This window comes from Bos mutus, chromosome 9, assembly GCF_027580195.1.
Source record: "Bos mutus isolate GX-2022 chromosome 9, NWIPB_WYAK_1.1, whole genome shotgun sequence".
In the NCBI taxonomy this organism is placed as follows: Eukaryota; Metazoa; Chordata; class Mammalia; order Artiodactyla; family Bovidae; genus Bos; species Bos mutus.
The window spans coordinates 21,433,206-21,456,425 of record NC_091625.1 but is presented as its reverse complement, the minus strand read 5'-3'; the positions used below and the strand labels follow the sequence as shown (position 1 = coordinate 21,456,425).

The 23,220-nt window shown below is 39.1% G+C and overlaps 1 long non-coding RNA gene across 1 annotated transcript in view; it reads left to right on the top strand.

Annotated features, from left to right (window-relative positions):
* Nucleotides 1-23,220, top strand: part of LOC138989199 (uncharacterized) — a 214,016-nt gene that overhangs the window by 107,249 nt on the left and 83,547 nt on the right. The window lies entirely within an intron of this gene.

The window sequence follows — 23,220 nt, the reverse complement described above, 5'->3', positions numbered from 1 at the left end:
ATTTAATAGCTGGCCTTTCATGTTTTCCCTGTTCATTTTTCTTGCAAACTTTAGTTCTGTCTTTTGTGTATACTTCCTTGTTTTTCTTATTGCCAGATGTCTTTGCTATTCAGGATTTTAGCTTAATTTGATTTTCACCTTTCACCTGATTTCACCTCTCCATCATGTACTTCTGCTTCCTATCTGCAGCCATTTCTGATACAGTTACCAAACCATCTATCTGTCTTCTTTACAACCCCAATGATTCAAATGGATCATGCCCTAATAACTGGAGTTCCAGTGTCATTTAGTATCATGAATGATTGCTGGAGATGTATTTTTTTTTTAATTTAACTATGCTGTTTTTTTTTTTAACTGTCCTGCTTCTTATGTTTTGCATTTTTATTGAGTCTAGTTGCTTTACAATGTTGTGTTAGTTTCTGCTGTACAGCAAAGTGAATCAGCTATATGTATACATGTATCCCCGCTTTCTTGAATTTCCTTCTCATTTAGGTCACCACAGAGCAGAGCAGAGTTCCAGTGCTATACAGTAGGTTCTCTCTAGTTACTTTATGTGTGTTTGTGTTAGTCACTCAGTCATGTCTGTCTCTTTGTGACCCCATGGGCTGTAGCCCGCCAGGCTCCTCTGTCCATGGAATTCTCCAGGCAAGAAAACTTGAATGGGTTGCCATTCGGTTCTTTAGGGATGTGCGGGATCCAGAGATGGAACCCAGGTCTTCTGCATTGCAGGCAGATTCTTTACTGCCTGAGATACCAGGGAAGTCCTATCTATTTTATGCTGCTGCTAAGTCGCTTCAGTCATGTCTGACTCTGTGCGACCCCATAGACAGCAGCCCACCAGGCTCTGCTGTCCCTGGGATTCTCAAGGCAAGAACACTGGAGTGGATTGCCATTTCCTTCTCCAGTGCATGAAAGTGAAAAGTGAAAGTGAAGTCACTCAGTCGTGTCTGACTCTTCGAGACCCCATGGACTGCAGCACACCAGGCTCCTCCGTCCATGGGATTTTCCAGGCAAGAGTACTTGAGTGGGGTGCCAGTGCCTTCTCTGCTATGTATTTTATACATAGTATCAATAGTGTATATATGTCAATCCCAATCTCCCCATCCATCCCACACCCCTCTTTCCCCCTTCAGTGCCCATGCATTTGTTCTCTATATCCGTGTCTCTATTTCTGCCTTCCATATGTACCTTTTTTTGGTTGTTGTTGTTAGATTCCATGTATACTGACTATACTTTTAAAGGCTTTGCTTGTTTGTCCTTAACTACCTGATAAGTGACAGGAGGCATTGGTGAAAAGCACAAGTAGTAGAATGAAACTTCAGTAGAATGTTTTCTTATGTATGTTTCCAAATGTTAGTTAACCTGTGAATGAAAAGATTCATAGTATCAAATAATGTAGCACTTTGAATTGAACTGAGAATTCTGTCTGGGTATAGCCTAAATTTCTGAAATCTCAGCCATCATGTTCAAATTAGTGACTCCTGGGTTGGCCTAATTGCTTAAAATCAATATTCTCCTAGGTGCGTTTCCTGCCTATTTTTTGAGGTGCCCCATGAAAGATCATTGTTGGAACTTTTACATTTCTGTACTTGTAAAGAAATATAGTTAAGTGATGTGAAGTGCTGTTCTGACGCTCCAAAGAGAATTAGCTAAAGGTTAAATCTTAATTGGGAAGTGAGAGGTGGGATAGGAATGGTGGGAAAAAAGAATATGAGCCTGGGATATCTCTCTGCCCCTTTCTTGCATTGCACTCTGTGTTTATCTTTGCTCAGAACTCAATTCTTAACTGAATAAATTGTTACAGTTACTTGTTAGGTTTAAGGAACCAACTAGAAACATCATGGAAAACCGAAGGAGCAAAAATAACTACTAAAGAACAAGTGGAGAAATAGCATTAGATAGAACCATGTCATTTGAGAAAAGTTAAAATCTAAAAGCAAACCCAAGAGGATTTTCTAACACAATGATAATAAAAGATAATTATATTCACCTGATATATTTCAACAAATCAGTTGTATATGTTTTTAAAAACCCTACACTTCTCACTGTGTGAAAAGTATTGATATATCCTAGGAAAAATTTATTTTGCTAAGGAACCATGGGAAATTGTAGCATAGGCCACATCATTTAAAATAGACTGCTGCCACTGCTGCTGCTAAGTCGGTCCAACTCTGTGTGACCCCATAGACGGCAGCCCACCAGGTTCCCCCATTCCTGGGATTCTCCAGGCAAGAACACTGGAGTGGGTTGCATTTCCTTCTCCAGTGCATGAAAGTGAAGTCGCTCATTGTGTCCGACTCTTCACGACCCCATGGACTGCAGCCCACCAGGCTCCTCCATCCATGGGATTTTCCAGGCAAGAGTACTGGAGTAGGTTGCCATTGCCTTCTCCGAAAATAGACTGCTAGCAAATGACAATATAAAGAGGAAAAAGATTAATTCCTGAATTTCAAGACATAAATCTTTTGTTCTTCCTATTTTATTTCACACTTGTAAGGAGTCCCTCAAAGATTCCCCTTCAAAGGAAACTTTGAGGTCTTTATTTTTCTCCCTATTGAATGGATGGGGAGAAAATTGGTCTCTAGTGACCAGATAGGGATGGTTTAACAATCTAGGTGAAACTAATTTAAACATTATTGCTATGACCAGACTTCCCTCTCAGGAGAATAGTGAATTTGCATACTTGGGCAAAGTGTTTGTTGACTAATAAGATATAGACACTGATATAGACATATAGAGGTCAGGAGGCATCTTATATAGCAACAGAGAAAGCTGTTTACAAGTTTTCTCTGAATCTATTTTGATTTAAGAACCTACCTATGAAGTACAATGAACTATTATTTAGTACTAAAATGAAACGAGCTATCGATCCATGAAATGCACCTTAAATGTGTGCTTCTAAGCCAAAGAAACCAGTCTGAAAGGATATGTACTAAATTATTCCAAACTCTATGATGTTCTGGAAAAGAGAAAACTAGGAAAGCAGTCAAAAGATCAGTGATTGCCAGAGGTTTTGGAGGCATTAGGAATGTATAGGGAATTTTCAGGGAGGTAAAACATTCTACTTGATATTCTCATGGTCATGTTTTTCAAAACCCATAGAATATGCAATATTAGAGTGGATCCAAATGTAAACTATGTGTGTTGTGTGTTAGTTGCTCAGTCATGTCCAACTCTTTGCAACCCCATGGACTAAAGCCCACCAGGCTCCTCTGTCCATGGAATTCTCCAGGCAAGAATACTGGAGTGGTTAGCCATGCCCTTCTCCAGGAGATCTTCCCGACCCAGGGATCAAAACCAAGTCTCCCGCATTGCAGGCAGACTCTTTACTGTCTGAGCCACCCTAATATAAACTATGGACTTTAGTTAATAACAGTTGCACTCATCTCACACGCTAGTGAAGTAATGCTCAAAATTCTCCAAGCCAGACTTCAGCAATACGTGAACTGTGAACTTCCAGATGTTCAAGCTGGTTTTAGAAAAGGCAGAGGAACCAGAGATCAAATTGCCAACATCCGCTGGATCATGGAAAAAGCAAGAGAGTTCCAGAAAAACATCTATTTCTGCTTTATTGACTATGCCAAAGCCTTTGACTGTGTGGATCACAAGAAACTGTGGAAAATTCTGAAAGAGATGGGAATACCAGACCACCTGACCTGCCTCTTGAGAAACCTGTATGCAGGTCAGGAAGCAACAGTTAGAACTGGACATGGAACGATAGACTGATTCCACTTAGAAAAAGGAGTACGTCAAGGCTGTATATTGTCACCCTGCTTATTTAACTTATATGCAAAGTACATCATGAGAAACGCTGGGCTGGAAGAAGCACAAGCTGGAGTCAAGATTTCCGGGAGAAATATCAATAACCTCAGATATGCAGATGACACCACCCTTATGGCAGAAAGTGAGGAGGAACTGAAAAACCTCTTGATGAAAGGGAAAGTGGAGAGTGAAAAAGTTGGCTTAAAGCTCAACATTCAGAAAACGAAGATCATGGCATCCGGTCCCATCACTTCATGGGAAATAGATGGGGAAACAGTGGAAACAGTGTCAGACTTTATTCTTTTGGGCTCCAAAATCACTGCAAATGGTGATTGCAGCCATGAAATTAAAAGACACTTACTCCTTGGAAGGAAAGTTATGACCAACCTAGATAACATATTAAAAACAGAGACATTACTTTGCCAGCAAAGGTCTATCTAGTCAAGGCTATGGTTTTTCCAGTGGTCATGTATGAATGTGAGAGTTGGACTGTGAAGAAAGCTGATCGCTGAAGAATTGATGCTTTTGAACTGCGGTGTTAGAGAAGGCTCTTGAGAGTCCCTTGGACTGCAAGGAGGTCCAACCAGTTCATTCTTCAAAGGAGATCAGTCCTGGGTGTTCATTTGAAGGAATGATGCTAAAGCTGAAACTCCAATACTTTGGCCACCTGATGCAAAGAGTTGACTCATTGGAAAAGACCCTGATGCTGGGAGGGATTGGGGGCAGGAGGAGAAGGGGACGACAGAAGATGAGATGGCTGGATGGCATCACTGACTCGATGGACATGAGTTTGAGTAAATTCCAGGAGTTGGTGATGAACAGGGAGGCCTGGCGTGCTGCAATTCATGGGGTTGCAAAGAGTTGGACACGACTGAGTGACTGAACTGAACTGAACTGAATGTATCAGTATTGATATTGGCTCATCAGTTATAATAAGTGTACCACACCAATGCAAGAAGTTAATAAGAGGGGGAACCTGTTGGAGTGCCACGGGTATATGGGAACTCTCTGGACTTTCTGGGTACATTTCTATAAATCTAAGACTACTCGAAAATTAAAGTCTATTAACTAAAAATATGATAATAATATTTGTAATAAAACAAAAAGATATGAAGAAGCTGATATATTCAAATGTCAGGACAAAGTGCATTCTTATTAGCTATAAATCTCCTGATAGGGTCAGCTTAAACCTTATCACTAATAATGTATTTATAAGAAATATCTTGGCAGGAGATGAACAAAATAGGGCTCAAGGAGAATTATGGGGATAAATTAAGAAGTGAACATATTTTAGCGAGAAAATAAGTAAGGGCTTCCCAGGTGGCACAGTGATAAACAACCAACCTGCCAATGCAGGAGACACAAGAGATATGGGTTTGATCCCTGGGTCAGAAAGATACCCTGGAGTAGGAAATGGCTACCCACTCCAGTATTCTTGCCTGGAAATTTCCATGGACAGAGGAGTCTGGCAGGCTATAGTCCATGGAGTCGGACTGAGCAACTGAGCATGCACACACACACACACACACAGACACACACTGAAGTAAATCCTCCCAAAGTTTTGCATTAGAGACATTTTAAGGACTGCTTCTTCTTTGCATTTGAATGACAGTAAATAATTGTTTAATTATAAAGACAAAGTTTAGAAGGGACCATGAGGGAAAAGCATAGTTAAAGCATAGGAGGAGAATTGGTAAAGAAGAATTTTGTTCTAAAAAAAAAATTACCTCTTTCAGTATTGTGTTTTGACATCACTTATTATTTTTCCCTGATTTTAGAAGTTATTTATACTCATAGTGGAAAAATTGGAAAATTTGGAGGAAAAAATTATAGAAAACATTTATCTCATATGATCATTTCACACAAATATATTCAGTATCTACATTTTGGTTGGAGAAGGGCATGGCAACCCATTCCAGTATTCTTGACTGGGAAATCTCATGGGCAGAGGAGGCTGGTTGGCTACAGTCCATAGAGTCACAAAGACTTGGACATGACTAAGCAACTTGGCATCCCACATGGTATAATGTTCTCTCAAACTTCTTTTTCACATTTTTATTTATTCATTATATTTCCTCCCTGTTTAGAAAAATGTTTGACTATATTCCTGATTGACTTCCCTAGATCTACAATAATAACTTATTGCAAACTTGATGGCTTCAAACAACAGAAGTATCTACTCTCATGGTTCTGGAGGCGAGAAGCCTAGAATCCAGTTCTTGGCAGGCCTGTGCTTCCTGTGGAGCTCTAGAAAACAATCCTTCCTTGCCTCTTCCGGTTTCTGGTGGCTCCTGCCCTTTCTTTTCTGTGGCTTCATCAGTTCAGTCTCTGCCTGCGTTTTCATGTGGCTTCCTCCTCTTCTTCCTGTGTGTCTCTCTTCTGTGTGTGTGTGTCTCTCTCTCTCTTTTTTTTTTTACTTTACAATATTGTATTGGTTTTGCCATACATCAACGTGAATTCACCACGGGTGTACATGTGTTCCCAATCCTGAACCCCCTCTCCCACCTCCCTCCCCATACCATCCCTCTGGGTCATCCCAGTGCACCAGCCCCAAACTTCCTGTATCCTGCATCAAACCTGGACTGCCGATTAGTTTCTTATATGATATTATACATGTTTCAATGCCATTCTCCCAAATCATCCCCCCCTCCTCCCTCTCCCACAGAGTCCAAAAGACTGTCCTATACATCAGTGTCTCTTTTGCTGTCTCGCATACAGGGTTATCGTTACCATCTTTCTAAATTCCATATATATGCATTAGTATACTGTATTGGTGTTTTTCTTTCTGGCTTACTTCACTCTGTATAATCAGCTTCAGTTTCATCCACCTCATTAGAACTGATTCAAATGTATTCTTTTTAATGGCTGAGTAATACTCCACTGTGTATATGTACCACAGCTTTCTTATCCATTCATCTGCTGATGGACATCTAGGTTGTTTCCATGTCCTGGCTATTATAAATAGTGCTGCGATGAACATTGGGGTACACGTGTCTCTTTCAATTCTGGTTTCCTCAGTATGTATGCCCAGCAGTGGGATTTCTGGGTTATAAGACAGTTCTATTTCCAGTTTTTTAAGGAATCTCCACACTGTTCTCCATAGTGGCTGTACTAGTTTGCATTCCCACCAACAGTATAAGAAGGTTCCCTTTTCTCCACACCCTCTCCAGCATTTATTTCTTGTAGACTTTTGGGTCACAGCCATTCTGATTGGCATGAAATGGTACCTCATTGTGGTTTTGATTTGCATTTCTCTGGTAATGAGTGATGTTGAGCATCTTTTCATGTGTTTGTTAGTCATCTGTATGTCTTTGGAGAAATGTCTATTTAGTTCTTTGGCCCATTTTTTTGATTGGGTCGTTTATTTTTCTGGAATTGAGCTGTAGGAGTTGCTTGTATATTTTTGAGATTAGTTGTTTGTCAGTTGCTTCATTTGCTATTATTTTCCCCCATTCTGAAGGCTGTCTTTTCACCTTGCTTATAGTTTCCTTTGTTGTCCAGAAGCTTTTAATTTTAATTAGGTCCCATTTGTTTATTTTTGCTTTTATTTCCAATATTCTGGGAGGTGGGTCATAGAGGATCCCGCTGTGATTTATGTCAGAGAGTGTTTTGCCTATGTTCTCCTCTAGGAGTTTTATAGTTTCTGGTCTTACGTTTAGATCTTTAATCCATTTTGAGTTTATTTTTGTGTATGGTGTTAGAAAGTGTTCTAGTTTCATTGTTTTACAAGTGGTTGACCAGTTTTCCCAGCACCACTTGTTAAAGAGATTGTCTTTTCTCCATTGTATATTCTTGCTGCCTTTGTCTAAGATAAGGTGTCCATAGGTGTGTGGGTTTATCTCTGGGCTTTCTATTTTGTTCCATTGATCTATATTTCTGTCTTTGTGCCAGTACCATACTGTCTTGATGACTGTGGCTTTGTAGTAGAGTCTGAAGTCAGGCAGGTTGATTCCTCCAGTTCCATTCTTCTTTCTCATGATTGCTTTGGCTATTCGAGGTTTTTTGTATTTCCATACAAATTGTGAAATTATTTGTTTTAGCTCTGTGAAAAATACCGTTGGTAACTTGATAGGGATTGCATTGAATCTATAAATTGCTTTGGGTAGTATACTCATTTTCACTATATTGATTCTTCCAATCCATGAACATGGTATATTTCTCCATCTATTAGTGTCCTCTTTGATTTCTTCCACCAGTGTTTTATAGTTTTCTATATATATATAGGTCTTTAGTTTCTCTAGGTAGATATATTCCTAAGTATTTTATTCTTTTCATTGCAATGGTGAATGGGATTGTTTCCTTAATTTCTCTTTCTATTTTCTCATTATTAGTGTATAGGAATGCAAGGGATTTCTGTGTGTTGATTTTATATCCTGCAACTTTACTATATTCATTGATTAGCTCTAGTAATTTTCTGGTGGAGTCTTTAGGGTTTTCTATGTAGAGGATCATGTCATCTGCAAACAGTGAGAGTTTTACTTCTTCTTTTCGAATTTGGATTCCTTTTGTTTCTTTTTCTGCTCTGATTGCTGTGGCCAAAACTTCCAAAATTATGTTGAATAATAATGGTGAAAGCGGGCACCCTTGTCTTGTTCCTGACTTTAGGGGAAATGCTTTCAATTTTTCACCATTGAGGATAATGTTTGCTGTGGGTTTGTCATATATAGCTTTTATTATGTTGAGGTATGTTCCTTCTATTCCTGCTTTCTGGAGAGTTTTTATCATAAATGGATGTTGAATTTCGTCGAAGGCTTTCTCTGCATCTATTGAGATAATCATATGGCTTTTATTTTTCAATTTTTAATGTGGTGTATTACATTGATTGATTTGCGGATATTGAAGAATCCTTGCATCCCTGGGATAAAGCCCACTTGGTCATGGTGTATGATCTTTTTAATGTGTTGTTGGATTCTGATTGCTAGAATTTTGTTAAGGATTTTTGCATCTATGTTCATCAGTGATATTGGCCTGTAGTTTTCTTTTTTTGTGGGATCTTTGTCAGGTTTTGGTATTAGGGTGATGGTGGCCTCATAGAATGAGTTTGGAAGTTTACCTTCCTCTGCAATTTTCTGGAAGAGTTTAGTAGGATAGGTGTTAGCTCTTCTCTAAATTTGTGGTAGAATTCATCTGTGAAGCCATCTGGACCTGGGCTTTTGTTTGCTGGAAGATTTCTGATTACAGTTTCAATGTCCATACTTGTGATGGGTCTGTTAAGATTTTCTATTTCTTCCTGGTTCAGTTTTGGAAAGTAGTACTTTTCTAAGAATTTGTCCATTTCTTCCATGTTGTCCATTTTATTGGTATATAATTGCTGATAGTAGTCTCTTATGATGCTTTGTATTTGTGTGTTGTCTCTTGTGGTCTCTCCATTTTAATTTCTAATTTTATTGATTTGATTTTTCTCCCATTGTTTCTTGATGAGTCTGGCTAATGGTTTGTCAATTTTATTTATCCTTCAAAGAACCAGTTTTTGGCTTTGTTGATTTTTCTTATAAAGACACTGGTCATTTAATTAGGGTCACCTGGAAGTCTGGAGTAATCTCATCTAGAGATCTTAAACTTACATCTGCAAAGATCCTTTTTTCCAAGTCAAGTCATATTCACAGGTTCTGAAGATTAGGATATGAGTATATATTTGGGAGCAGGGAGAGGCTGTTATTTAACATACTGTACCAGCTTTGATTTGAATTTTATTTTCCTTCTGTGTTAAGATTCTTGTGATAACACATCTCATTGGCTCAAGATTGCCCACTTTTTACTTTTTTTCATCTCTATAATTCACATGCATTTTACAAAGGATGAGATAGTTAGATAGCATCACCAACTCAATGGACATGAATTTGAGAAAACCTTGAGAGATAGTGGAGGATAGAGAAGCCTGGTACACTGCAGTCCATGAAGTTGCAAAGTATTAGACGTGACTTAACAACTGAACAACGACAACCACCGTATTTTATTTACCTATTCATATGTTGATGTACATTTAGCTTATTTTTATAGGTTGTCTTTTGTGAATAACAGTGCAATGAACATAGGAATGCAGGTGTCTCTCTGAGACCCTGATTTCAATTTATTTGGCTAAATATCAAGGAATGGATTATATGGTTGTTGTTGCATTATATGGTAGTTCCATTTTTAACTCCTTGAGAAACCTCCATATTATTTTCCATAATAAGCGTACTGATTTATTTTCCCATCAGCAGTGTACCAGGGTTTCCTTTTCTCTAAAACCTTGCCAACACTTGTTATCTTTTGTTTTATTGATAATAAACAGGTGTGAGATGATATCTCATTTTGGTTTTGATTTATATTTCTCTGAAAGTTAGTGAAGTTGAGCCACCAGGCTCCTCTGTCCATGGAATTCTCCAGGCAAAATACTGGAGTGGGTAACCATTCCCTTCTCCAGGGGATATTCCCGACCCAGGAATTGAACCTGAGTCTCTTGTATTGAAGGCAGATTCTTCAATGTCTGAGCCACTAGGGAAGCCCAGCTTTTCATATACTTGTTGTTAATTTGTAGATCTTGTCTGGAAAACTGTTTCTTCAAGTTCTTTGCCCATTTTTAAAATGTATTTTCCCCTGATTTTATTGAGAAATAATTGGCATACATCACTGTGTAAGTTTTTCCCACTTTAAAATCAGATTATGTGTTTCTGACATATCTTGCACATTACCTTTTTATCAAATAAATTGTTTGCAAATATTTTCTCCAATTCAGCATGTTTTTTGACATTTTCATGATTGTTTCCTTTGCTGTACAGAGCTTTTTAATTTGATGTTGTCCAACTTGTTTATTTTTACTTTTATTGTCTATGCTTTGGTGTAATACATATCCAAAAAGTCATTATCAAGACAAATGTAAAGGAGCTTTTTCCCAATGTTTCCTTTAAAAAATTTTACAGTTTCAGGTCTTACATTTAAGTCTTTAAAACATTTTGAGTTGATTTTTGTGTATAGTGTAAGATAAGGGTTCAATTTCATTCTCTTGCATGTGAGTATTCAGTTTTTCCAGGACCATTTATTAAAGAGACTATCTTTCTCCTTTGTGTGTTCTTGGTACACTTGTAGAAGATTTAGTTGACTTTCTGTAGGTGGTTTTACATTTGGAATCTATTCTGTTCCATTGGTCTATATGTCTCTTTTTATGTCAGTACCATACTTTTTCAATCATTATAGCTTTGCAACATAATTTGAAACCAGGAAGTGAGATGCCTTTAGTTTTGTTCTTCTTGCTTTTCTTCTTTGGCTACTCTTTTTTTTTTGTGTGTGCTGCTAAGTCACTTCAGTAGTGTCTGACTCTGGGCAACCCCATAGACGGCAGCCCACCAGGCTCCCCCCTCCTTGGGATTCTCCAGGCAAGAACACTGGAGTGGGTTGCCATTTCCTTCTCAATGCATGAAAGTGAAAAGTGAAAGTGAAGTTGCTCAGTCATGTCCGACCCTTAGTGACCCCATGAGCTGCAGCCTACCAGGCTCCTCCGCCATGGGATCTTCCAGGCAAGAGTACTGGACTGTGTTGCCATTTGTAGTTTCAAATAAATTTTATGATTGCTTTTTCTATTTGTGTGGAAAATTCCACTAGAATTTTGATAGGGATGGCATTAAGTCTGTAGAGTGCTTTGGATAGTATGGGCTGAATATCTTCAAGAAAAGTTCTTTCAATTTATACTCTTATCAACAATTTGAAAATGGTTTTTGAATATTGAGTATTTTTTAGTTGCCCAGTAAAAATAAACCAGGATTTTAACCTACATTTATTTGTTTGATTAGACTACTTGATAACCTCTTGTTTTTGTTATTTTATTTTTTTCCATTAAAAGATTAGTGGTTTTCTTTTAAATTTTTTATTAAGTATGATTTTCTGAATGTCTACCAAATGTTTTTCAGATACCAACCCCTGCAAAGTAAAAGCTATTTTCCTTAATTTCTTCATGAGGTAACTGATTTGTAGGAGTGGTTGATGTATTTTCTAAAAATATTAAGTTTATTAGTCTTTGAGAAATATTTTCTGGATTATTTCTAATTTGAGAATTGTCTTTTTCCATTTGTTTATATTTCTTAGCATTCAAAAGTATTTTTGTTATTTTATTTGTTTAATGTGGTCACTGTTATTGAATTTTTTTCTATAAACATTTTGCTTTGGAAAGCATTTCTTTCTCCCAAAGATCTATTAAATATTTACTTCTATTTTTGTCATGCCTTTTATAATTTGCATCTAATATACATATATATATATATATATATATATATATATATATATATATATAGGTTAGTCCAGCATTTTGTTGTCATTCTTATTGAATCATCCTGAATTAGGACCTAACTGGAGTTTTCCAAAATCGCTGATTTGCTTAATACCTTTTAAAAGAGTATCTTTAATTTTTTGGCTTGTGGTATTTCCTTCATGATGTATTGACTTTTATACATGCCAGGGCTTCCTGCAAAAATACTGCAGTTATTCTGTTTATCTTTGTGATATGCTTTTAGTGATACCATGTTGTTAATTACTATAGGTTTAAAAATGTATTTAGTATTTTTTAGAACAAATATCTCCAGAGCATTTTCTCCTTGTTTGTTCATTCCCACAATATTTCCTCTTCCCATCTAAGTTATTTTAAAATCAATTTGAGAGACTTCCCTGATGGTCTGGTGGATAAGACTCCGAGCTTCCAAGGCAGGGGACATGGGTTTGATCCCTGGTTGGGGAATTAGGATCCCACATGCTGGGCAGTGTGGTCAATAAATAAATAAAAGTGATTTGATAATGACTTAAGAGTATGATAAAGAAAATATATTCTTAATACTTTTCCTAGCCAAATGTACTGTCTATTATTTGATTCAAAATATTGTTTATTGAGTGTGTGTTATGTGCGAGTCATTGTTTTGGTCATTAGGGATACAAACTTGAGCAAGATGATTATTTTCCTGCCGTGTCAAATTACATTCTCATTAGGAAGAATTATAATAGATGTGTTAATAAATACATCTAGACTATAATGTCAGGCAGTGATAAGAGCTGTGAAGAAAAATAAAGGGCTAGAGAGTGAGTTGTTTTATAAAGAATGGCTGGGAAGGTCCTTTCTGAGGAGCTGACATCCGAGCCCATGGAGCCAGTGAGTGGCCTGAGGGAATCTGGAGGAAGCGCTTGACAGGCAGAGAGAATGGCCACTACAAGGACTGTGAGGAAGGATGGAGCATGGTGTGCCCAAAGTATGGCACTGCTGTTTGAGTGACTAGAGTGGAGGGGGCCCAAACAGAGTGGACAGCGTGGAAGGCTAGAGAGAGAAACGGGAAAGGAAAGTGAAGTTGCTCAGTCATGTCCGACTCTTTGCGACCCCATGGACTGTGGCCCACCAGGCTCCTCTGTCCATGGGATTCTCCAGGCAAGAATACTGGAGAGGGTTGCCACTTCCTTCTCTAGGGGATCTTCCTGACCCAGGGATCAAACTCGGGTCCCCCACATTTCATGCAGACGCTTTACCATCTGAGCCACCAGGGAAGCAGAGATAAATGGGACTAGGTATTTTATGGTTCCATAAGAGGGTTTCCCAGGTGGCCCTAAAAATCTACCAGGTGGCAGGTAAAAATCTTCCTGCCAATGCAGGAGACACAAGAGACTCAGGTTTGATCTCTGGGTTGGGAAGATCCCCTGGAGGAGAGCATGGCAACCCACTCCAGTATTCTTGCCTGGAAAATTCCATGGACAGAGGAGCCTGATGGACTACAGTCTGTGGGGTCACAGCAAACTGGATACAATTGAACACACATACATACAAAGACATGCATTATAAAAAAAGGAGTTTTGGTTTTATTTCAAATATAATGGATGGGAAGTCATTGGAGTGTCTAGAATAGAGAATTAACATGATATAATTTGTGTCTTCTGGGTAGAGAAGAGAAAGCCACTCAGAGCTGGCAGGAACTGTAGCTGGATTGGACGTGTGTGGAAGGAGATAGTGAGGTGGTAAGACAGAGCCCTGGGTGTTGAGCTGAGGGCCTGCACGGTGGCATGTTTACTGAGAAGACAAGACCCTGGGCAGAGTTTCAGTTGGCCATCCAAGTAGAGAGGTCGGGTACCTACCCTCTGGGTCAGAAACTCAGCAAATATTGGAACTAGAAATCTGAATTGGGATGTCATCACCTTATAGATAGATGGAATTTAAAAACAAGGGCTCCATGAGGCTAACCTGAGAATGAGCATAGATACAGCCTGGACCCTGGTGAAGAGAAGGAAGTAAAATGAAGCAAGAGGGGAAGACTCAAGACCAGCAAAGGGGAAGAGAGCCAGCAGGGAGAGAGGTGAGTGCCACAGTGTTGCCAGAAGGAGGGTGTGATCAATCGTGTAAATGTGGTCTGGAGGTCCCAGGAATGGATTTAACTAGGTTGCTTTCATTGGGGCTGAGCTAGAGAGAGAAAAACCTGCTTGGGAATGGATTCGAGAGAGAATGGTTGGAGGTAGTAGGAAGAGAGCAGATAGAATACTACTCACAGAAATTTGCTATGAGGAGGAGCAGAGAAGTGAGGCTGGAGATGCACTTAAGATCACATGTTGGGAGGAGAGGACTTTTTGATATGGGGCCTTTTATAGCTGATATACGGGATTAAAGTGCTGATGTCAGTGACCCAGGAAGGAAGAAGAAGCTCCTAGTGCAGGAGACGTGGGGGGATGCCTGCAGGAACCCTAACAGACAAGTGACTGGAATCTCTAGTACATACAGAAGGTTAGGCTTTGGGCAGGAGAACAGGTGTTTACCCACTTTTATTTAAGTGAAGTCATCTCCGTTTTAAGTGACTCTGATATGGAGTTTATTCAGGAGTCCACACTGTCCGTCATTGCTCATCCAGGTGTTTGTGATATTATGCAGGTTATTTAATCTGGGAATAAAAGAGACATGCATGAATTAGCAAACCTGCAAACTTTCTATGACAGATTTGTTTAAATGACTTTTTGGCAAAACTGAAAAAAAAAATCCTTCCAATCAGCCTCTTAATTGCAACTGGTTCCATCCAACTGAGCCCTGTAGGTGTGTGCTGACTCTTCAGTCCACATTTTCCCATATTCAGAGCAAATGTCCAGTTTATGATTATCCTCTACTTGAATGTGGGCTTCCCTGTGACTCAGCTGGTAAAGAATCCACCTGCAATGTGGGAGACCTGGGTTTGATCCTTTAGTCAGGAAGATCCCCTGGAGAAGGGAATGGCTACCCACTCCAGTATTCTGGCCTGGAAAATTCCATGGACTTTATCCATGGGGTCCCAAAGAGTTGGATACGACTGAGAGACTTTCACTCTACCTGAATGTGCTACTGGAATGTAGGGGGCACCCAAGAGGAAACAAACAACAGATGGTTACAGTTCGTGGAAAGCCTCAGGCTCAAGGGTCCTAACCTTTGGGGGCATCTGATCTGTATCCCTGAAAACCAGGCCCCAGGGGAGCACCACCCTTCAGCACATGCAGCACAGCTTTGACACCAGGGAGTGCCCAGACTTTTCTTCATTTTATTTAATGATTATATCATTTTTTTCAGTTAATACTGTAACTCTGTATTTTTTTTTTTTTAATTAACTTATTTTTTAAAATTTATTGACTATATTTTTTTAATTTTTAAAATATAAATTTATTTATTTTGATTGGAGGCTAATTACAATATTGTGGTGGTTTTTACCACACATCGACATGAATCAGCCATGGGTGTACATGTGTACCCCCATCCTAAACCCCCCTCCCACCTCCCTCCACACCCCATGGTTGTCCCAGAGCACCAGCTTAAATGCCCTGATTCATGCCTTGAACTTGCACTAGTCATCTATATATTCTTAAAAGGATTTCCTGGAGGCTCAGATGGTAAAGAATCTACCTGCTGTGCAGGATACCTGGGTTTGATCTCTGGGTCAGGAAGATCCCCTGGAGAAGGGACTGGCTACCCTCTCCAGTATTCTTGCCTGGAGAATCGCATGGGCAGAGGAGCCTGTTGGGCTAGAGTCCATGGGGTCACGAAGAGTCAGGCATGACTGAGTGACTGACACTTTCATATTCTTAAAAAATGATTGTTGCCAGGAATTTTATTACTTCTATAATAAAACATTTAATATATTCAATAATAACTAATATAACATGAGTACTTATATTAGCACTTCCAGTTTGTGGTAGACCTTGTCCTACATGGATTAAATTGGGGGTGGATGGGCACAGAATAGAGTCCTAATGAAATAGTGTCTTTGTTACTAAAGTTGATTGTCATGGGATGCAACACCAGGTAACCTGGCTGGAATCAGATCATGTGGGTCCTCTAGAATGATCATGAGAATTATTCTCAGAAATTTCATTAACATGTGTTAATTTGCTTGCTGTGTCTCTCTGAAGCTCCCTAACATGTTTCTGATTTGTTAAAAGAAAGTTGAGGGGAAGTGATACTTCATGCACTTAAAAAAAATTTTTTTTATTGAACTTAGTTGATTTGCAATGTTCTGTTAGTACAGCAAAGTGACTCAGTGCATATATATATATATATATATATATGTATATATGTGTATATATATATATATATTCTTTTACATTATAGGTTATTACAAGATACTGAATATAGTCCCTTATGCTTTGCAGCGGGTCCTTGTTGATTATCTATTTTATATATAATAGTATGCATATTTTAACCCCATACTTCTAATTTATCCCTCCTTCCCTTTCCCCTTTACTAAACTTTTCTATGCCTGTGAGTCTATTTCTGTTTTGTAGGTAAATTCATTTGTGTCATATTTTAGATTCCATATACAAGTGATATTATATGATATCTGTCTTTATATGTCTGATTTTCTTCACTTAGTATCATAATCTCTAGGCCCACTTGTGTTGCTACAAATGGCATTAGCTCATTCTTTTTTTATGGCTGAGTGTTATTCCATTTTATATATATACCACATCATCTTAATCTGTTCCTCTGTTGATGCACATTTAGGTTGCTTCCATTTCTTGGCTATTGAAAATAATGCTGCTCTGACCATTAGGGTGAATGTATCTTTTTGGATTAGTTTTCTCCAGATATATGCCTGAGAGTGGGATCACTTGATCATATAATAACTATATTTTTAGATTTTTAAGAAATTTTGATACTTTTCTCACTTTTTTAGATTCTTTTCCCATGTACGTCATTACAGAATACTGAGTAGATTTCCCTGTGCTGTACAGTAAGTCCTTGTTGATTCTCTGTTTTATATATAGTAGTGTGTATGTGTCAATCCTAATATCCCAATTTATCCCTCATTGCCCTATCCTTTGGTAACCATAAGTCTGTTTTCTGCCTCTGTGACTCTTTTTTAAGATGCTTTAAACATGGAGGTCATTGCAGAGTATTGATAGAGTTCTCTGTATTTTCCTCAGTGTGGCCCTCTCCTTGAAGCTGATGACTGCATCAGCATTCAGGGTCAGGCTAAGCCTCCAGTCGTTATCATGGGGATTGATGGCAAGTGTTTGAGGGGAAATTTAGCAAATCCCAAACTTTCAACCACTTCTTCTCTGTAAGAGTGGTCAGAATTACTTCCTGATATGATGGCTATGATCATCTCAGGAGGCTCCTTATGAGAAATTCATTCCCTTGCTCCCCAACTGCACTGGGTCTCTTGAACAATGCCCAGAGGAGTCCAAGAATCTTCTGGGGATTCTCAGCTCCCACCACAGACAGCCACTGAGACGCTGAAATCTATGTCTAAGAAAGACTCAAAATACAAGGAGAAAGTCATAGAAATGCACATTTCTTACAGGAAAATAAAAGCATCACAAGGGTAAAATTCAGACTTAAAATGAAGAAACTAGGGAAAACCACTAGATCATTTAGGTATGAACTAAATCAAATTTCTTAAAATTATACTGTGGAAGTGACAAATAGATTCAAGGGATTAGATCTGACAGACAGAGTGCCAAAAGAACTATGGACAGAAGTTCATAACATTATATGGGAGGCAGTGATCAAAACTACCCCCAAGAAGAAGAAATGCAAAAAGGCAAAATGATTGTCTAAGGAGGCCTTACAAATAGCTGAGAAAAGAAGAGAAGCAAAAGGCAAAGGGGAAAGGGAAAAATATACCCATCTGAATGCAGATTCCAAAAAAAAAAAAAAAATAGCAAGGAGAGGTAAGAAAGCCTTTCTCAGTAATCAGTGCAAAGAAATAGAGGAAAACAATAGAATGGGAAAGACTAGAGATCTCTTCAAGATAATTAGATATACCAAGGGAACATTTCATGCAAAGATGGGCACAATAAAGGACAGAAATGGTATGGACCTAACAGAAGCAGAAGATATTAAGAAGTGGCAAGAATGCACAGAAGAACTATACAAAAAAGATTCTCAATGACCCAGATAACCATGATGGTGTGATCACTCACCTAGAGCCAGACATCCTGGAGTGCAAAGTCAAGTGTGCCTTAGGAAGCAGCACTACAAACAAAGCTAGTGGAGATGATGAATTCCAGTTGAACTATTTCAAATCCTAAAAGATGATGGTGTGAAAGTGCTGCACTCAATATGCCAGCAAATTAGAAAAACTCATCAGTGGCTGCAGGACTGAAAAAGGTCAGTTTTCATTCCAATCCCAAAAAAGGGCACACCAAAGAACGTTCAACCTGCCACACAATTGCACTCATCTCACATGCTAGCTCAAAATTCTCCAAGCAAGGCTTCAACAGCATATGAACTGTGAACTTCTGCTTTATTGATTATGCTAAAGCCTTTGACTGTGTGGATCACAGCAAACTGTGGAAAATTCTTAAAAGAGATGGGGATACCAGACCACCTGACCTGTCTTTTGAGAAACCTGTATGCAGGTCAAGAAGTAACAGTTAGAACCGGACATGGAACAACAGACTGGTTCAAAATTGGGAAAGGAGTGCGTCAAGACTGTACATTTTCATCCTGTTTATTTAACTTATATGCAGAGTACATCATGCAAAATGCCAGGCTGGATGAAACACAAGCTAGAAGATTGTGTTTCATCAAGATTATTGGGAGAAATATCAATAACCTCAGATATGCAGATGACACCACCATTATGGCAGAAAGTGAAGAGGAACTAAACAGCCTCTTGATGAAAGTGAAAGAGGAGAGTGAAGAAGATGGCTTAAAACTCAACTTTCAAAAAATGAAGATCATGGCATCTGGCCCCATCACTTCATGGCAAATAGATGGAGAAACAATGGAAACACTGACAGACTTTATTTTGAGGAGCTCCAAAATCACTTTAGATGTTGACTGCAACCATGAAGTTAAAAGACACTCTCTTCTTGGAAGAAAAGGTATGACAAACCTGCCACTGCTGCTGCTAAGTCGCTTCAGTCGTGTCCGACTCTGTGGGACCCCATAGACGGCAGCCCACCAGGCTCCCCTGTCCCTGGGATTCTCCAGGCAAGAACACTGGAGTGGGTTGCCATTTCCTTCTCAAGTGCATGAAAGTGAAAAGTGAAAGTGAAGTCGACCTAGACAGCATATTAAAAAGCAAAGATATTACTTTAGTGACAAAGGTTGTATAGTCAAAGCTATGGATTTTCCAGTAGTCATGTATGGATGTGAGAGCTGGACCATAAGGACTGCTGAGCACTGAAAAACGGATGCTTTTGAAATGTAGTTTTGCAGAAGACTCTTGAGAGTCCCTTGGTCTTCAAGGAGATCAAACCAGTCAATCCTAAAGGAAATCAGTCCTGAATATTCATTGGAAGACTCATGCTGAAGCTTAAGCTCCAATTCTTTGGCCACTTGATGGGAAGAAATGACTCATTGGAAAAGACACTGATGCTGGGAAAGATTAAAGGCAGAAGTCGAAGGGAACAACAGAGTATGAGATGGTTGGCTGGCATCACTGACTGGATGACATGAGTTTGAGCAAGCTCCAGGAGTTGGTGATGGGCAGAGAAGCCTGGTATGCTGCAGTCCATGGGGTCGCAAATAGTCAGACATGACTGAGTGACTGAACTTAAGATGTTAGAACCTCAGAATGACTTACAGCCTTTGTTATTAGCTGTTTTCCCCTGAGGACAACTGGGAAGTCCTGGGAATAGGTAGGGTGACCTTTTGTCTTGATACACCATGTCTCCTTCTTATTACTATCTCTAGTAGGAGATGGTGCTACTGCCTGGAGTTGTGGATCATGCTTGACCTTCGTGCTCAGTTGTATCTGACTCTTTGTGAACCCCCGAACTATAGCCTCCCAGACTCCTTGGTCTGGAATTTTCCAGGCAAGAATACTGGAGTGGGTTGCCCTTTCTTCCTCTGGGGCATTTTCTGGACCCAGGGATTTTACCCGTGTCTCTTTTGTCTCCTGCATTGGCAGGTGGATTCTTCATCACTTGCACCACCTGGCAAGACCATACATTAGACAACTACTAGCCATTAAGTGCAGTATTAGAACTGGATTCCAATACCAAATGACTTATAGAAGTATTCAAACATATTTCCAAATATCAATAGAATTATCTGGCTAAAAGGCATTGTCTTATTGACCTGGTGTTAGGTAAGGAGAGCTAACATTTGCTAAGAAACTGCTGGTATTGTCCCTGAACTTCACATATGTTCTTTTATTTCATTCTCTCAATACTTTCTCCATACATGAGAATCCTCTGTCACATGCCAAGCCTTGGGTAGAGCCCTCAAGATATATCACTGAGCAAGGTGGACAAACTGCCTGCAGATTCAGAGCTTACAATCCATTGAAGTAAATAGAAATGATCAAATTAATAGTAGCCATTGATCGATTCTCAATTTACAGTAAGCATTTAGCTTATTACCACTTCAAAAATGAGGGGAGCAAGTCTTATGGTGTGAAGTATTAAGATTTGAACCTAGGTCTTGCTGTCCTTTCTGTGGACAGTTTGAATCTGACTTCTGCTAGTCAACGATTATGTAGTCCTAAGAAAGTGACTTCATCTCTCTGAGTTCCTGAGATGTTGAATGGCTACAGTAAGATTCCTCCAAGCATTTTCCATCTTCTACCTTACCTATTTTACCCTTATTTATTAAATGCTTCCCATCTTTCAAGTCTCAGTTTAATCATTGCTTCTCAAGAAAGACTTACCTGACTGGCCATTTCAGCCCCCAAGAATTATCTGAGTGAAGATGTTTCATGATGTCTTGTGGCATTCCCACATCATAGTACTAACTGCCTGCAATATACCTGCCTGTTTATTTTCCTTAAGGCAAAATAAAATAAAATAAAGTATATAGCCTGAGGGGTCAACTGTATTTCATCAAGCTCTCCTGCGGATAAGTAGTTACTGAATTCCCAAACTGGAAACCACCTTGATTCTGCCATATTTGTGAAGGTCTGTCTGATTCTGGGACTGGTAAAAAGGCCTTTGAGTGAAAGCTCAGTAAAGAAGTTAGCCTGAAGCCAGAGTCGTGGCTAGAGAGGAAAGCGAGGCCAGGTTGCCAGCAACTGGGCAGGCAGGACTTTGCTGGGCAGTGCAAAGAGTCCTCCATCCCTGCCCAACACTCCTGGCACAGTCACCCAACACCTCAGTCCGCAGACTGATATATTTTTGATGAGGGAAAAGTTAGGGAAATCCTGGAGAGTCAAAACAGACAGAAGACACAGTTCTTCTATCCTGAATCAATGGGACTCTTTGGGCCAGTGCTTTGCCTTTCTGAAATCAAGGTCCAGTCTGGTGCAAATCAATATTTGCTGATGCATAATTTCAGGGAGCAAGCTTGTGTTTTCTATAGCAAGGTTGTCTTTTAATAAGATGACCAAGCACGACTTTATAAGGCAAACAAATGAAATAAAACCTTCCAGATGACTACTGGAAATGTTTCTTCTTCTTTTTTTTAAACTCCAATACAGACCTTTCAGTGAAATGGCCTGACAGTTTTATGCGTCCCTTCCTGTTTAGCATGGCAGTGAAAGATGGAATTTGGGCTTGTTCTGTCTGAATTCAGGCCCACCATGGCCTGTTGAAGTCACTTTCTCAAAATAAAGACAGTCTTAAATAATAAACTTTGTTCTTCTCTTCACCTGTGTGTTTTTTTTTTTTTAATTTAGAGATTATAAAAATATAAAACCAATGGATTATAATTGCTATGCTGTCCAGAATATAAATTATCCTTGAAGTATGTATGAATGCACATAACCTATTGGAACTGGGACTGTATGGGGTGGGGTTGGTAGGGAGAGAAGTATAGAGTCTCCATGGGGAATTAGTGTCACTAAAGAATAAAGTTTTAAGATTCTTCCTTTTATTCAGCTAAATAGAAAATTAAATAAGATGTTCTAGACTGGACACAGCATGCCCTACATACAGGAAAGATCTAGGGTTTTTTGATGAATACTTACTGAAAGGATAGCTTTCCATCCATTTTTAAAAACAGACTGTATTTTTTTTAGAGAAGTTTTAGGTTCTAAATTGAGCAGAAAGTACACAGAATTCTCATATACTTCCTACCTCACGTATGAACGGGCTCTCCCACTGTCGATTCTTCCACAAGAGTGGTGCACTTGTTACAGTCAGCGAACCCACACTGATGTGTCATAGTCACTGAAAGTCCATAATGTACATTAGGGTTCATTCTTGGTGGCATACATTCTATAGGTTTTGACAAATGTATTGACATCTTTTGGAAAAACCCAAATGAAGTTTTGATCAACCCAGTATAAAGATGTGTACCCACCTTTGACTTTGCTCAAGGCCATTATCACACTCACAGTGGAAGGACAGAATGTTTCACTGGCCTAAAAACCCCCTGGACTTGCCCATTCATTCCTCCTTGCTCTCTGACTCCTGATCTTTTTTACTGTCTCCATGGTTTTCTAGAGCATCTTCTGGGCCTCCCGGGTGGTGCTAGTGATAAAGACCCTGCCTGCCAATGCGGGAGATGTGAGAATGTCTTATAGTTGGAGTTATACAGTGGGTAGTCTTTTCAGTGTAGCTTCTTTCTCCTAGTAAAGTGCATTTCATATACTTCCATTTAGTTTCTTGGCTTGATGGCTCATTTTTCTTTACCTCTGCATTCCTTTGTCTGGATGTACCAGTTGATCCATTCACCTACTGAAGGGCATCTTATTTGCTTCCCAATTTCAGCAATTCTGAAAAAAAAAAAGCTGCTATAAAACATCTGTGTGAAGGTTTTTATGTAGAAATAAATTTTCAATTTATTTGGCTAAGTACCAAAAGCACAGTTGCTGAGTCATATAATGAGTATGTTTAATTTTGTTCGAAAAACCACCAACTTGTCTTCCAATGCGGCTGTACCATTTTGCAGTCCCACCAGCAATGAATAGGAGTTCCTGTTGCTCCACATTGATGTCAGCATTTGATGCTGTTAGTGTTTTGGATTTTCACCGTTCTAACATTCAGAAAATGAAGATCATGGCATCTGGTCCCATCGCTTCACGGGAAATAGATGGGGAAACAGTGCAAACAGTGTCAGACTTTATTTTTCTAGGCTCCAAAATCACTACAGATGGTGACTGCAGCCATGAA